This window comes from Enhydra lutris, unplaced genomic scaffold, assembly GCF_002288905.1.
Source record: "Enhydra lutris kenyoni isolate GAN:26980312 unplaced genomic scaffold, ASM228890v2 scaffoldscaffold18, whole genome shotgun sequence".
NCBI lineage: Eukaryota > Metazoa > Chordata > Mammalia > Carnivora > Mustelidae > Enhydra > Enhydra lutris.
The window spans coordinates 20,992,981-21,007,283 of record NW_019154102.1 but is presented as its reverse complement, the minus strand read 5'-3'; the positions used below and the strand labels follow the sequence as shown (position 1 = coordinate 21,007,283).

The following is a 14,303-nucleotide window of genomic DNA, read 5'->3' as shown; positions in this document are numbered from 1 at the left end:
AAATTATGGGAGCAACCCAAATGTCCCTTGATTGATGAATGGATAAAGAAGAGGCGGTCCACATATACAATGGAATAGTACTGAGCCATAAAAAGGAAGGAAATCTTGCCATTTGCAACAACATGGATGGAGCTAGAGAGTATTATGCTAAGCAAAATAAGTCAGTCAGAAAAAGACAAATACCACATGATTGCACTTATATGTGGATTTAAGAAACAAAACAAATGAATAAAGAAAAAGAGGCAAACCCAAAAACAGACTCTTAACTCTATAGAGAACAAACCGATGGTCGTCAGAGGAGTGGTGAGGGGATGGTTGAAATAGATGATGGAGATTAAGGAGTGTACTTATGATGAGCACTGAGTAATGTATGGAATTGTTGAATCACTATATTGTACACCTGGAATTAATATAACACTGTATGTTAACCAAACTGGAATTTTTTAAAAAAACCTTTGAAAAAGTGTAAAAAAAATAGTCTATTTATAAAAATTGTTATATAATAAAATTTATGTTTTGTGTGTCTAAAATTTTTTTCTTCTATTCAGTTCTGTATTTAAAACATAATTGCTAATACCACATATATTTATGCCGCATTAGATGCTTCTCAGTTCAATAAAAATAAAATTTGATGATATTTAAGGCAGATTGGGGTGTCTGGGTGGCTTAGTTGGTTGGGTGACCAACTCTGCTCAGGTCATGATGTCAGGGTCGTGAGGTCCAGCCCCAGGTCAGGTTCCGTGCCTGAAACAGAATCTGCTTGAGATTCTCTCTCTCTGTCTCCCTCTCCCTCTGCCCCTCCCCCTGCTCAGGTTCTTGTGCACGGAAGCAGGCACGTGTGCTCTCTCCCTCTTTCTCTCTCCCTCTCTCTCTCATAAATAAATAAGTAAAATATTTTTTAAAAATATTTAAGACAGATTCTTTTCTTCTTCAGGCTTGTTTCATTCAAATGTGTTTCTCCCCTCACTCTTGCAGGCATTTTTAATTCCTTTTTCCTATGCTTGTGTAGAAATATGCAAACATTTACATACGGAGATCTTTTCCACAAATGATTTACTATAAATATTAACTATCTAATTTGCCATTTTTACATAATAATTCATCATGAACATCCCTCAAGTTCAATAGACTTCCTTTTAAATCATTCTTTCTAATGGTTATATAACAATTTATTCTGTGGATATACTACACTTTATTTAGCCATCTGGCTACTGATAGACATTCCATTTGTTCTCAGTTCTTTGCTTCTAAAAACAATGTTATACATAAATTATACATAAATCTCTACATACTGGTACTTTCATTTCTCTAGGATGGAGTCACATACAGAAATGGCTGAGTCAAAAGGAATGTATGCATCCAGTTATAGGCATATGTGGCGATCGGTAATGGAAACTGACTAACAGAGGCTTAAACAAACAAGGGTTTGTTTTTCTCACATAACAAACGTCTGGAGGTAAGTAATAATGGATATTGGTTAAAGAACCCAAGCCCTCATATGTTTTTCTGTTCTGCTATCCTTTTTTTTTTAATTAAAGATTTTATTTATTTATTTGACAGAGAGATCACAAATAGGCAGAGAGGCAGGCAGAGAGAGAGGAGGAATCAGGCTCCCTGCTGAGCAGAAAGCCCGACTCGGGTCTCGATTCCAAGACCCTGGGATCATGACCCGAGCGAGCTGAAGGCAGAGGCTTAACCTACCAAGCCACCCAGGTGCCCCTCTGTTCTGCTATCCTAACCATCTTAGCATTTTGTTCTCACATTTGCTTCCTCGTGGTTACAAAGTGGCTGCCAAACTCCAGGCATCAGGCATGTTTATATTCAAGGTAAAGGGGGAAAGGAAGCAACACTCACATTTGTATTTTATATAAGTAAAGCAAACCAAAAGCCTTTCCAGAGATTTATCAGCAGTCTTTCCTTTACATTTTCTTGACCAGAAGTGAGTTACATGACTACTGCTAGACTGGGAAATTAAGTAACTGGGGGAAAAAAAAAACAATATTGTCCTGGTGGTTTAAATCAATTACAATTTAGCATCTTGCTTCCATAAACAAAATTATGATTCTATTGGAAAGGAAGAAAAAAGCTGTGGCTATTGGGTAGGCAACTAACAGTGTCTACCATAGTGTACAATTTATTTTAATAAATATTTCCAGGACAGTTTCCAAATAAATTGTAATAATTCACACTTCTTTCACAGAGTGAGTGTTCATTTTCTGCATCCTTATCAACCCCATATATGAAAACTTTTTGCACTTTTACTGGTCTGATACATGAAAAAGTCTATCAGTGATGTTTTAATGCACATTTTCCTGACAATAAGATTGAGCATCTTGTCATATGACAATTGGTCATTTGGATTTCCTCATCTCTGAATTATTATTCAACTTTTTAATTATTTTTAATTGGCTTTTCTTTTCCTTATAACCTGTACATTTTTTTTTAAGATTTTATTTATTTATTTGAGAGAGAATGAGTGAGAGAGAGCACGAGCGAGGAGAAGGTCAGAGGGAGAAGCAGACTCCCCAAGGAGCTGGGAGCCCGAGGCGGGACTCGATCCTGGAAGTCCGGGATCATGACCCAAGCTGAAGGCAGTCGCTCAACCAGCTGAGCCACCCAGGCAGGCACCCCACAATTTTTTGTGTGATATTAACTGTTTTTCTGTCATTTGTGTTACAAATACTTTCCCAAAATATTTATTGTCTTAAATTTATTTATGGTGTCTTTTGCCATGTTTAAAAAACTGTTATATGTGTAGTCGATTTTGTCTACTTTTTTCTTAATTGGTTCTGGATTTCCTGTCTTTTTTAAAAATATTTCCAAACTTTAATATTTCCAAAACTCAGCTTTTCTTATGAAGTACTCTAAATTAGATATACTTTTCTCTGTTAACATTTTGCATGCTCACAAAAAGTCTGGTCTCCTAAATAGGCACAATGAACAAATACAATATTGATTTATAAATATTTATACAATATTAAATTTTCTTTTTTTGAGGGAAAGTAGGGAGAAGTATTTTAGTACTTAGATATGTCAATTATTACCAAAGTAGTTTAACACACAACCACTTAGTTTTATCAAAATTAATTTTCCCTAAAACCACTGTCAATGTCATCAATATTTAACCATATTATTCTCTTTTTGTATTTTATAATTAAAGAGAGAGAAAGAGGGAGGGAGAGAAACTACTGTCTCACTAACTCAAATAAAAAGCTTAGACTGATCTGAGAAAGTGCCCCATTCCACATGGGGACATACAAGTCAGTAAGCAATTAATATACTTATGTTTATTATTAACAGGCTATTCAGGTATAGAACAAACACAAAACCAGTATTACTTGCATCTCAATGTGAAACATATACAGAGGATAAAATAGAATGCATAGGAGAGAGAGTTATAATAAAAGTTTTGTTCTAATAAAATTTCCTATTTAAGATGTGTATTTTCTTGTAAAAAATTTTTTAACTTTATGGAAATTCAGGAGTACTTTTGTTTGATATTTTAGTGCATTATTTCATTAAATGTGGGCTTTGAACACACACACAACAAAATTAATTTTCCCTGAAGTAGGCTCTGTCCCCAGGTGCAGACAGTCCTTGCCTTGTACAGTAATGTCGGTCCATTAAAAAAAGAAAAAAAAGGATAAGGAAGATGTGGTCCATATACACTATGGAGTATTATGCCTCCATCAGAAAGGATGAATACCCAACTTTTGTAGCAACATGGACGGGACTGGAAGAGATTATGCTGAGTGAAATAAGTCAAGCAGAGAGAGTCAATTATCATATGGTTTCACTTATTTGTGGAGCATAACAAATAGCATGGAGGACATGGGGAGTTAGGGGAAGGGAGTTGGGGGAAATTGGAAGGGGAGGTGAACCATGAGAGACTACGGACTCTGAAAAACAATCTGAAGGGTTTGAAGAGGTGGGGGGCTGGGAGGTTGGGGGAACCAGGTGGTGGGTATTAGAGAGGGCACGGATTGCATGGAGCACTGGGTGTGGTACAAAAACAATGAATACTGTTATGCTGAAAATAAATTAAAAAAATGATTTAAAAACTGAAAAAAATGGTCATTCAAAGTAATCTTAATAATTGATGGGGAAAATTATTGTTCTGTGACCTTTAAAATCTGTCAAAATATTAAAAACTCTTACTGTCAGTTTTAAGTGTAAAATAAAATGAAAAATTGTAAAAAGCACTAGTACACTGTAATTTAAAACATTAGAAACATGGAGAATTTGTGTTATTTCATTGCAAACAACTAATCGAGAGTAGTTGGAACACTACTTGCCTTTTCTGTTACTTTATGACACTGAGTAAGCATCTTTTCTATACGATTGCAAATTGTCATACTCTTTTTACGTTTGGACCCGCTTCTGCCGTTTTATCAGCTGCAACTTCAATATTGTAAAATCACTCTGCAATTTCCTTTACCATGAATTTTTTTTACCATCATTTCCTTTGAGCCCTGTTCATCCTTTTCATCACACCCATTTCCCCATTGACGTTAGGGGTGCCTTCAGAAGGTTCCTCTAGCGGCATATTTTGGCTCAGCAGAGTGTCAACCTTCTCACCATTGATTTTTTCTACAACTCCATTTACGTTCAAGTCTCACTTCAAGTATTAATATTTTTTCATTTCTTCTCTACACTTTCATCTTTGTTGGCCAGTTCTTTTGGGGATCCATTTTTGTAAAATGTCACATGGGTGAGACGGAGACAACATACCCATGCTTTGCGGTCTATGAATGAACTGAGCGACGGATGTGCAGTAACGAATCATCAGCAGAATTTGAGAGAAGTAGCATGATTGGTCACTGATTGTGAAGCAACTCTGTTACGTAATGATATGTGGACCCAACATCTAGCAGGGGTGTTTGTAGTTCGGGTAGCAACTCGCAGTATATACCATGGTAGCTGACACTTAACTGTGCTCAACTAGGGCGGCCTTTACCTACTTGTTGATATTGACAGACAGGCTTAAACCTGGCTGCTGAATAATAGCCCATTAAAGTTACGTCAAGTAACGAATCTTAGAACACTTAAATGCAACATTAGTACACACAGAGTGCTTGCGGAGATGGGTTTCAAATTTTCATTATTCGGCAGTCAGCTTTAAAATGTACCTTAGGATGACAGTTTTAGAAATACAGAAAGGACCTTTGGGGCACCTGGGTGACTCTGTCGGTTGGGCGTCCGACTTTCGGTTTCAGCTCAGGCAGTGATCTTGAAGTGGTGGGATGGAGCCCTGCACTGGGCTTACAGTCAGTGGGGAGTCTGCGTGAGATTTTCTCCCTATCCCTCTGCCCCTCTCCTCACTATCTCTCTCTCTCTCTCTAAGATAAATAAATAAAATCTTTTTTAAAAGAAATAGAGAAGATATCTTTAAAGATCCCATGATTTGATACCAGAAATTATCCAACAGTATGGATGATTTCTCCTCCTTTGGTTTCACTTTGCTCCTATAGTCTCTTGAGGTCTCAGCAGCACTGAGAACCCCATTTGGCCGGAAGCCCAGGCAGGACAAGCATAGAAACATCCTGAACAGTCTTCATTGAGGCAGTCTCCGAGTCCATTCCACTGAAAATGAGGAGACCCTGGCGATCGCAGGCCTTGCTCTTCTCTGGTGTCACTTACCAGTCAGAACCAGTTGTTGCCTTTTTTAGTGAGCCTACTTTTTTTCTCTTTTTCCAGCTTCTGGAGCAAATTCAGTTTGCTTTCATGGGTTTGAAAATTGTAATGACCACAAAGCTTTAGCAATTCTTCCAGCTGAATCAGGCTTTCTTCTCTGCGATTCTTAGAATCAACATCCATACTGTCATTGATTATCTATGTACATGTTGGACAAACTTTCCAGCCAAGTACAAGCTGTCTTCCAAATTTTGCACTCAGAAAAGGGTCATCATTTAAGTCAATTACACACAAAATTTGTTGGCTGTTTTCTTGTGTAGGTTGAATGAGTCACAAAGACGACTTCTGCAAATCCTCACATCTGCCAGCATACTGGGTTTCCTGTCTTGCTCAGGAAAGTCTTCCTTTTCTCATTTAAGCTTAGAGCCTGAAAACGTATTATAAGACAGTGATAAATAAAGCAATATAAGCAATGTAAGTTAAACATTTGCTCTACTTTGCAGTTAAATCCTATGAACATGCTTTCATGGTCAGGTAACTAGGCATGTGATTAAGTCCGGGTCCCACCACTCTGGACTTTGAGCAGATTACTCAGCTTCCCTGGGTCTCAGTTTCCTCATTATTAGGTTTAATACCCAATGCAGGTATTATAACTGGAAACTTGTACCTCTTAATCCCATTCACCTATTTTTGCACAAATTTCCAGTCATAAGTAAGTGACAGAGATGAAAAGTAGAGCATAGGGGATACAGTTAATAATATTGTAACAATGGTGTAGGGAGACAGATGGTAGCTACACTTACCTTGGTGAGGATTGCACAAACCACAGAATGCTCCAGTCACTGTGTGTCCTCCGGAAACTAATTTAACATTGTATGTCAACATAATTCAACAATAAATTTTTTAATTTAAAAATTTTTAATTAAAAATCTCAGAACAATTTTTTAAGATGTATCTATTTGAGAGAGAGAAAGAGGAAAAATGTGAGGGATGGAAAGAGAGAGAGAGAGAAGGAGAGAAGCAAGAGTCCCTGCTGAGCACAGAGCCCGATGCAGGGCTCGATCTCACTACCCTAAGATTATGACCTGAGCCAAAATCAAGAGTCACGCACTTAACCTCCTGGTGCCACCCAGGCCCCCCAGAACAATTTTTTTTAAAGAGGGTATTCATTGTACCTAACTCAGGAAGGTTTTGTGAGGCTTAAATGTATAAGTTAATGCATAAAAGCTCTTAGCCTGAAGACCAGCGTATAGCAAATACTCAATAAATAGCTATTGTATCAATTATTATTAGCAATACAAACAGACTACATTCCACGTGTTTGTTTTGCTGGTTTGACCCTCATTGATCCCTGGGAATCGTGCTCCGTACACACAAAGCAAAATCTCACTCAACACAGGTGTGGTGTGAATGCTCTCCAAGACCAGTTCCCACTACCATGTCAAGTGTCTGCTCAGGGAACACAGTAGAGAGGAGGGGAGCCAAGTGTTCACAGGGGAGCTGGGCCAGCTGGGTTTCATCATGCCAGCTGCCTGGGAAATGCATTCAGACATGTGCCCCGTGCCTCAGCAGTCATTGCACAAGACACCAGGAACACACCCTCGGGGAGACACACGTAGTCACAAAGCAGGTATAGTGTGTCTGCCGGGACCTGCCACCCCTAAAACAGAGGGCAGTGAGAGGTGACAGACACAAAGATGACACTCAGAGGGCATGTGACAATCTCATTCCTGAGGGACTCTGGCAGGCCCTCTTCCCTCAGCCCCCTCCCCTCAAACGAGCCCCAGGGACACCTGCCCCAGGGGAGACAGCTGGGGGGTGACGCACCTCGCAGTGCTGACTGTCAGAAATTGCTGCTCAGCAAGCACTTGGAATCGTCCTTCCAGGACTGGACATGGATTTGCCTGTAGCCTTTCTTCCACTCCAAACTCTGCCATCTGAGAGTGCTGTTAGCAAGAGAAAATGTAGAAGCTTCTCACCCACTGTGGAGCCCAGGAGCACGTGTGGCTTATAACCACGTGGTTTAAGTCATTAACTGTCCCTAAAGGGATTCACACTAAGGGCATGATTTAAATTTGATTTTAGTTCCACTTAAAGATCTTCGATGACTGGCTCAGCCTTGCTCCCCTCCCAGCCTAGACTTCTCTCTCTGCCAGTTTGTAGCCCTCCCTACATGCCAACCACTGCTCAAGCACGGCCCGCAGACCTTCTACCACTGTAGACAGCAGGTGACATTTCATTGAGCGAATGGAGCAACCAGCCAAGACTCGGGAAGGAGTTTTATTCTGACAGGATTTGAATGTGTAAAGTTACATGAGCCATTGCCCCCATGATGCACTGAGATACCGCCTTTCAAAAGTAAGTTTGTAGAGAGAATGTAATGATAAAGGGGAAATGATCATAATCTAACATCAGGAAAGATGACTATACGGTGGGGGGGAAAGACCATAAGGAAAGATGTTTAAAATTAGTGCTTTTTCTGTAGTTAAGTTTATGCCTAGATATTTTATTGGTTTTGGTGCAACAATTGTAAATGGGATTTTGTTTTGTGTTTTAGAGAGAGAGAAAGAATGCATACATTGAGGTGGGGAGCTAGGGGCAGAGGGAGAGAGAGAATCTCAGGCAGACTCTGCACTGAGTACAGAGCCCAACATGGGGCTTGATCCTATGACCCTGAGAGCATGACCTGAGCCAAAATCAAGAGCCCAACACGCCTTTTTTCTTGATTCATTTTTTTAAGATTTTATGCATTTATTTGAGAGCGAGAGAGAGTGCACGGGAGAGAGCACAAGCAGGGGCAGCAGCAGAGGGAGAGGGAGAAGCAGGTCCCGGCCCCTGGGACCATGATCTGAGCTGAAGGCAGACACTTAAACTGAGCCACCCAGGCACCACCAGGTTTTCTTAATTTCACCCACTTTCTTAATTTTTACATGGCAGGATTATGACTCATTTTCTTCTTTATGCTTTTCTGCATTTTCTGTAGTGTTCTTTTTTATCTCATTTGCCCATTTCTCACCTAGATCAGAATTCAGCTTCTGGGGGCGCCTGGGTGGCTCAGTAGGTTGAAGCCTCTGCCTTTGGCTCGGGTCATGGTCTCAGGGTCCTGGGATCAAGCCCCGCATCGGGCTCTCTGCTCAGCAGGGAGCCTGCTTCCTCCTCTCTCTCTGCCTGCCTCTCTGCCTACTTCTAATCTCTGTCTATCAAATAAATAAATAAAATCTTAAAAAAAAAAAAAAAAAGAATTCAGCTTCTGTCCCTCAAAAGCCCCTGCTCCTGACTCCATCTCCCTGAATCTTCACCCCACCCCGCCCTCACTCCTAACCCCAAATGTCTCTATCTCCCGACTCTTCTTCCTATTATGTGTTCCTATAGGGCATACAGGCAGGAAACAATGGGATTTTTTTTTAAATCATGTTCCCAGCTTCCCTTGAGAAATCAGAAGACCTATCAGTCTGCTCCAGGATTCCCATGTGGCAACGACCCCTCGGTGCCACCTACAGTCATTCCGTTTCCAGTTCACATTCCCAGTACAGCCTCTTGCCCTAAAATCGGAAGCTGAGTATTAGGTGGTTTATTTTTCAATAGAACTATTTTTCTTTTTGCATTCCCATAAGAAAAAAGAGCAGTCAACCAAGAGGTCCATCTGCTTCTGGGAAAAATTCTAGAGAGCACCCTTCTTCGTTAAATGAAGGCTATTCCTACATGTTTATTATGCAAACATGGGTCTGTTTCATTCATTTACATCACCTTCCTGACCTCTGACCTAGATGATGGTCAAGATGCCTTCCCCCAGCTTGGGTGTTCATGATTTCTGGACTTGCTGGCACTCTCTGGCTTAAGAATGAAAGAGAAGCTCCCTGACCCACGCACCAGCTCCTGACCCTCATCTTCTCCCTCCAGCCAGTCTGCAGGCTCAACCTTGGAGAAATCAGAGAAACAAATGGCACCTCTTGTGACCCCATTGCAGCAAGTCAGGAAGGAGCCATTCCCCCTGCCCTGGGCTACATCCCACCTGCACCATACTTTGGGCTCCTAATCACTAAAGACCCAACTACAAGTGACCTAAATGAAGTCAGAAACAACCTCTCTGGGCATAGAGGTGAACAAATCACACCACCACAGCAAGAAGGAATGGGGACTGACTGGTAGGTGGATGACTCATGGAATTTTCCACATTACCTGCGCACACTCCAAGGCCCACCTCAAGTTCATCTGCCTGTGAAACCCCACCCCGGAAAGTCCCCCAACTCCTTTGAACCAAGACGGTTGATAGCCTGGATGTCTTCTTTGTAACTAATAACTCACAGCCTTGTGGCATTTCTTGAATGTGTTTGGCACAGGGACAAGTCAATTCTCACAGAACATCATATGAATGAATGAATGAATGAACAAACGAATGATTAAATGGATAGGAGGGGGATAGGACTGGAGGAAGCTGGCAGACTGATGCATTCACTCAGGAAAGGAAGAAAGGCCTTAGATTAAACCAGGGATAATAAAGATGAAGAAGAAGATCACAGATCTTAGAGATTTGATAGGATCTAGCCACTGGGGAGACATGGGGGTGAGGGGTTGGAAGAAGCCAACAGTGCCTAGGTTTTCTACTTGGACTCGAAGTCTGTTCGTAGGAGAGGGAAGTCAGGGGCCCCCACAGCCTTGACAGCACCTGCCTCTTAATGCATTGTTCACTCCTGCTTTGGGCACAAGAGGATGCTCTCTCAGGAGTAAGAGTCCAGTAATGAGATCAGAGTCAAGATTGTGGCAGTGAAACAGAAACAGAGGACACACACAAGAAGGGCTGATGTTTGGGTTATAACATCACTGGAAACTCCCTGAATGCAAACCACTTGCTCAGGTCCTGTGGAGAGAGGGGACCTCTCAGCTGCTGGGCTGGGCAGCTGTCTTATTAACTCTGGTGCCAGAGTCAACATCCAGGCAAAGGACACAGCTCCATAAATGAGCCCTGAAAAGTACAGAGGCCACAGGCCACTGGCAAGGATGGAGGAACAGTTCCGAACAGTACAGTACAAAGAGCCCCAAACTTTTCATTAAATGAAATCAGGCTGACCTGACCACTGTATTTTACATTTCTCTAGCTTTAAAAAAAAAAAAAGAAAGAAAGAAAGAAAGAAAGAAAGAAAGAAAGAAAGAAAAAAGGAACCCAGAGGTCCTGGGAAGATCACACACCACGATTTGAAGTGTAGGGGAGAACAGCATCAAAATCATCTCCCATTGAGTTGAAATGTCTCTGAGAATAGGAATGGAGACAAGGACTGGCCCTTATGAGAAAGAACTTCCTTAAACTGAAGAAAGCCCATCTGTGGAAATTCAGGTTGGCCCACGTTCTGGCCGAAAGGGTACATGTTACACATCAGCCACCCTTCTCAAAGACTCACCACTCAGACATTTAAGGCTTTTCTCCTTCTCACTGCCCCTTCAGGCGTCTTCTCTGGCCTAAACAATCTCTGTTCATTTTGTTCTTCTAAACTCCCTCGTCTAATCAGGTTTGCTCATTTCTGTGGCTTGTTTCCTGTTTCTCTTTTTTTTTTAACTGAATTTTATTTTTATTGAAGTACAAGTAACATCCAGTGGCGGATTCGTTTCAGGTGTACAACATGATTCAACAGCTCCGTGTGTGTGTTAGGACTCACCGCAGTAAGGATAGTCCCCATGTGTCACCAAACAGCATTACAGTGTTATCCACGGGGTTCCCTATGCTGGAAGTCATCGCTGTGACTTCTTTATTATGTAACTGGAATTTTGTGCCTCTTAATCCTTTTTATCTATTTCACCCTCCTCCCCACCCCCAGCTCCCCTCTGACAACCACCAGTTTCCTTTAAGAGTCGGTTTTTTTGTCTCTTTTTTTCCTTGTTTGTTTTGTTTCTTAAATTCCACGTGTGAGTGAAATCGCATGGTATTTGTCTTTCTCTGACTTATTTCACTTAACATTATACCTTCTAGATCCATCCATGATGTCACAAACAGCAATATCTCATTATTTTTATGGCTGAGTAATATTCCTCTGGGTGTGTGTGTGTGTGTATGTGTGTGTGTGTGTGTGTGTGTGTACATATACCGCTTCTTCTTTATCCATTCATCTCTGATGGACGCAAGTTGCTTCCATATCTTGGCTGTTGTAAATAATGCTGCAATGAACATAGGGATGCAGATATCTTTTCAAATTAGTGTTTTCATTTTCGCTAGGCAAATACCTAGTAGTGGAATCGCTGGGTCATATGGTAATTCTATTTTCAATTTTTTGAGGAACCTCCATACTGTTTGCACTGTGGTTGCTCCAATTTGTATTCCCGCCAACAGTGAATGAGGATTCCTTTTTCTCCATATCCTCACCAATGCTTATTTCTTGTCTTTGTGACATTAGCCATTCTGACAGGTGTGAGGTTGTCTCTCGTGGTAGTTTGGGTTTGCATCTCCCTGATGATGAGAGATGCTGAGCATCGTTCATGTGCATGTTGGCCATTCGGTAGGTCTTCTTTGGCAAAATGTCTGTTCATGTCTTCTACCCATTTTTTAGTTGGATTATTTGGGGGTGTTTTTGGTGTGGCGTATTTGTCTCCTGTTTCTCTTCTTTCACCTCCAAAGTACTTCAGCAAGATGTCAGGAGCCCAAGCCATACCCAACGCAGTGAAGAAATTGCCATGCATTTTTCTGCCATTCTGAATTCCCTTTCACTGAAAAACAGGCAAAGGATATAAGCAGGCATGTTACAGAAAAAGAAATATAACTGGCCAATAACATATACCCAACTTTACTAATAGAGACATGCAGATAAAAGTAACAATACAGGAGGGTTCAGTCAGTAAGCATCAGACTCTTGATTTCAGCTCAGGTCTTGATCTCAGGGTCCAGTTCAAGACCTGCTTGGGCTCCACGCTGGGTGTAAAACTTACTTTAAAAAAAAAGAAATAAAATAACAATATAGCATTTTTCACCTAACAATAAGAAAAGATAAAAATCATACTGAATATTTGATGTTGATGAAGGATTCTTCAACTTCTATTGGTAGAAATATAACTTAGAATAGTCAAGTAATATCTGAAGACAAGTAATCACTCTCAGCCATCTATTCCACTTTTGGGAATTTACCCTTCATCCTTGGTAGCACAAATGTGTAAAGATAGTTGAAAAGAGCTGTACTATTGTTTGTAGTAGGAAAAAAATGGAAACAATTGAAACATTCAGTAATAGAGACTAGTTAAATAAATAATGGTACAGACATACAATGGAAGTCTATGCAGCCCTTAAAAAGAATGATCTAGGGATGCCTGTGTGGCTCAGTTGGTTAAGCGTCTGCCTTTGGCTCAGGTCATGATCACTGGGTCCTGGGATCAAGCCCCACATCGGGCTCCCTGCTCAGTAAAGAGCCTGCTTTTCCCTCTCCCTCTGCCTTCTGCTCTCCATGCTTATGCACTCTCTCTCTGTGTCAAATAAATGAATAAAATCTTTAAAAATAAATAACTAAAAAGAATGGTATAGATCCTAATGTTCGGAGTTGGAATGATGTCTAGGATGTTTTGTTAAATGAAAATGTACAAATTTCAGAAGTCTAAGTAAATAGGTTCATTTTTTTTAACATTGACCATTAATTTTTTTTTATTTCTTTTCAGCGTAACAGTATTCATTGTTTTTGCACCACACCCAGTGCTCCATGCAATACGTGCCGTCCCTAATACCCACCACCTTGTTCCCCCAACCTCCCACCCACCGCCCCTTCAAGACCCTCAGGTTGTTTTTCAGAGTCCATAGTCTCTCATGGTTCACCTCCCCTTCCAATTTCCCTCAACTCCCTTCTCCTCTCCATCTCCCCATGTCTTCCATGTTATTTGTTATGCTCCACAAATAAGTGAAACCGTGTGATAATTGACTCTCTCTGCTTGACTTATTTCACTCAGCATAATCTCTTCCAGTCCCGTCCATGTTGCTACAAAAGTTGGGTATTCATCCTTTCTGATAGAGGCATAAAACTCCATAGTGTATATGGACCACGTCTTCCTTATCTATTCGTCCGTTGAAGGGCATCTTGGTTCTTTCCACAGTTTGGCGACCGTGGCCATTGCTTCTATAAACATTGGGGTACAGATGGCCCTTCTTTTCACTACATCTGTATCTTTGGGGTAAATACCCAGTAGTGCAATTGCAGGTTCATTTTTAATAACTGTGTTTATATACATGCAGAGCTATAGGGATATGCATAGGAAAAATAAAAACACTATAAAACAGTGATTCTTAAAATGAGGTCCCTGTACCAGCAGCACCAGCATCATTAGGAAATTTATTAGAAACACAAATTCTCAGGCCCCACCCAGACCAGCTGAATGAGAATTTCTAGGGGTGAGGCCCAGCAATCTGGTTTACAATCCCTCCAGGTTATCATGCTCCCTAAACTCTGAGAATCGCATTCTAGTGAGAGCATTTATCAGGAGGTAGAAAGAGAAGAGACCTAGCTGACAGGGGAAGTTCTACTTGTTTATCATTTCTGTTTTGTTGAAAAAATTAATCACATTAATGAAGAATGCTTTTCTAAGATGTACACATCTTAGGAGGTTTTGCTAACTTACCAGTTGAATCGACCTCACACTCTCTTGAAGAATATCCAGCATGTAAGAATTCAGATTTGTGAAGCCAATAACGTAGGGAAATACTTCCA

The 14,303-nt window shown here is 40.8% G+C and overlaps 1 pseudogene; it reads right to left on the bottom strand.

Annotated features, from left to right (window-relative positions):
* Nucleotides 1–5,417: 5,417 nt before the first annotated feature.
* Nucleotides 5,418–11,362, bottom strand: LOC111147931 (annotated as a pseudogene).
* Nucleotides 11,363–14,303: the final 2,941 nt, after the last annotated feature.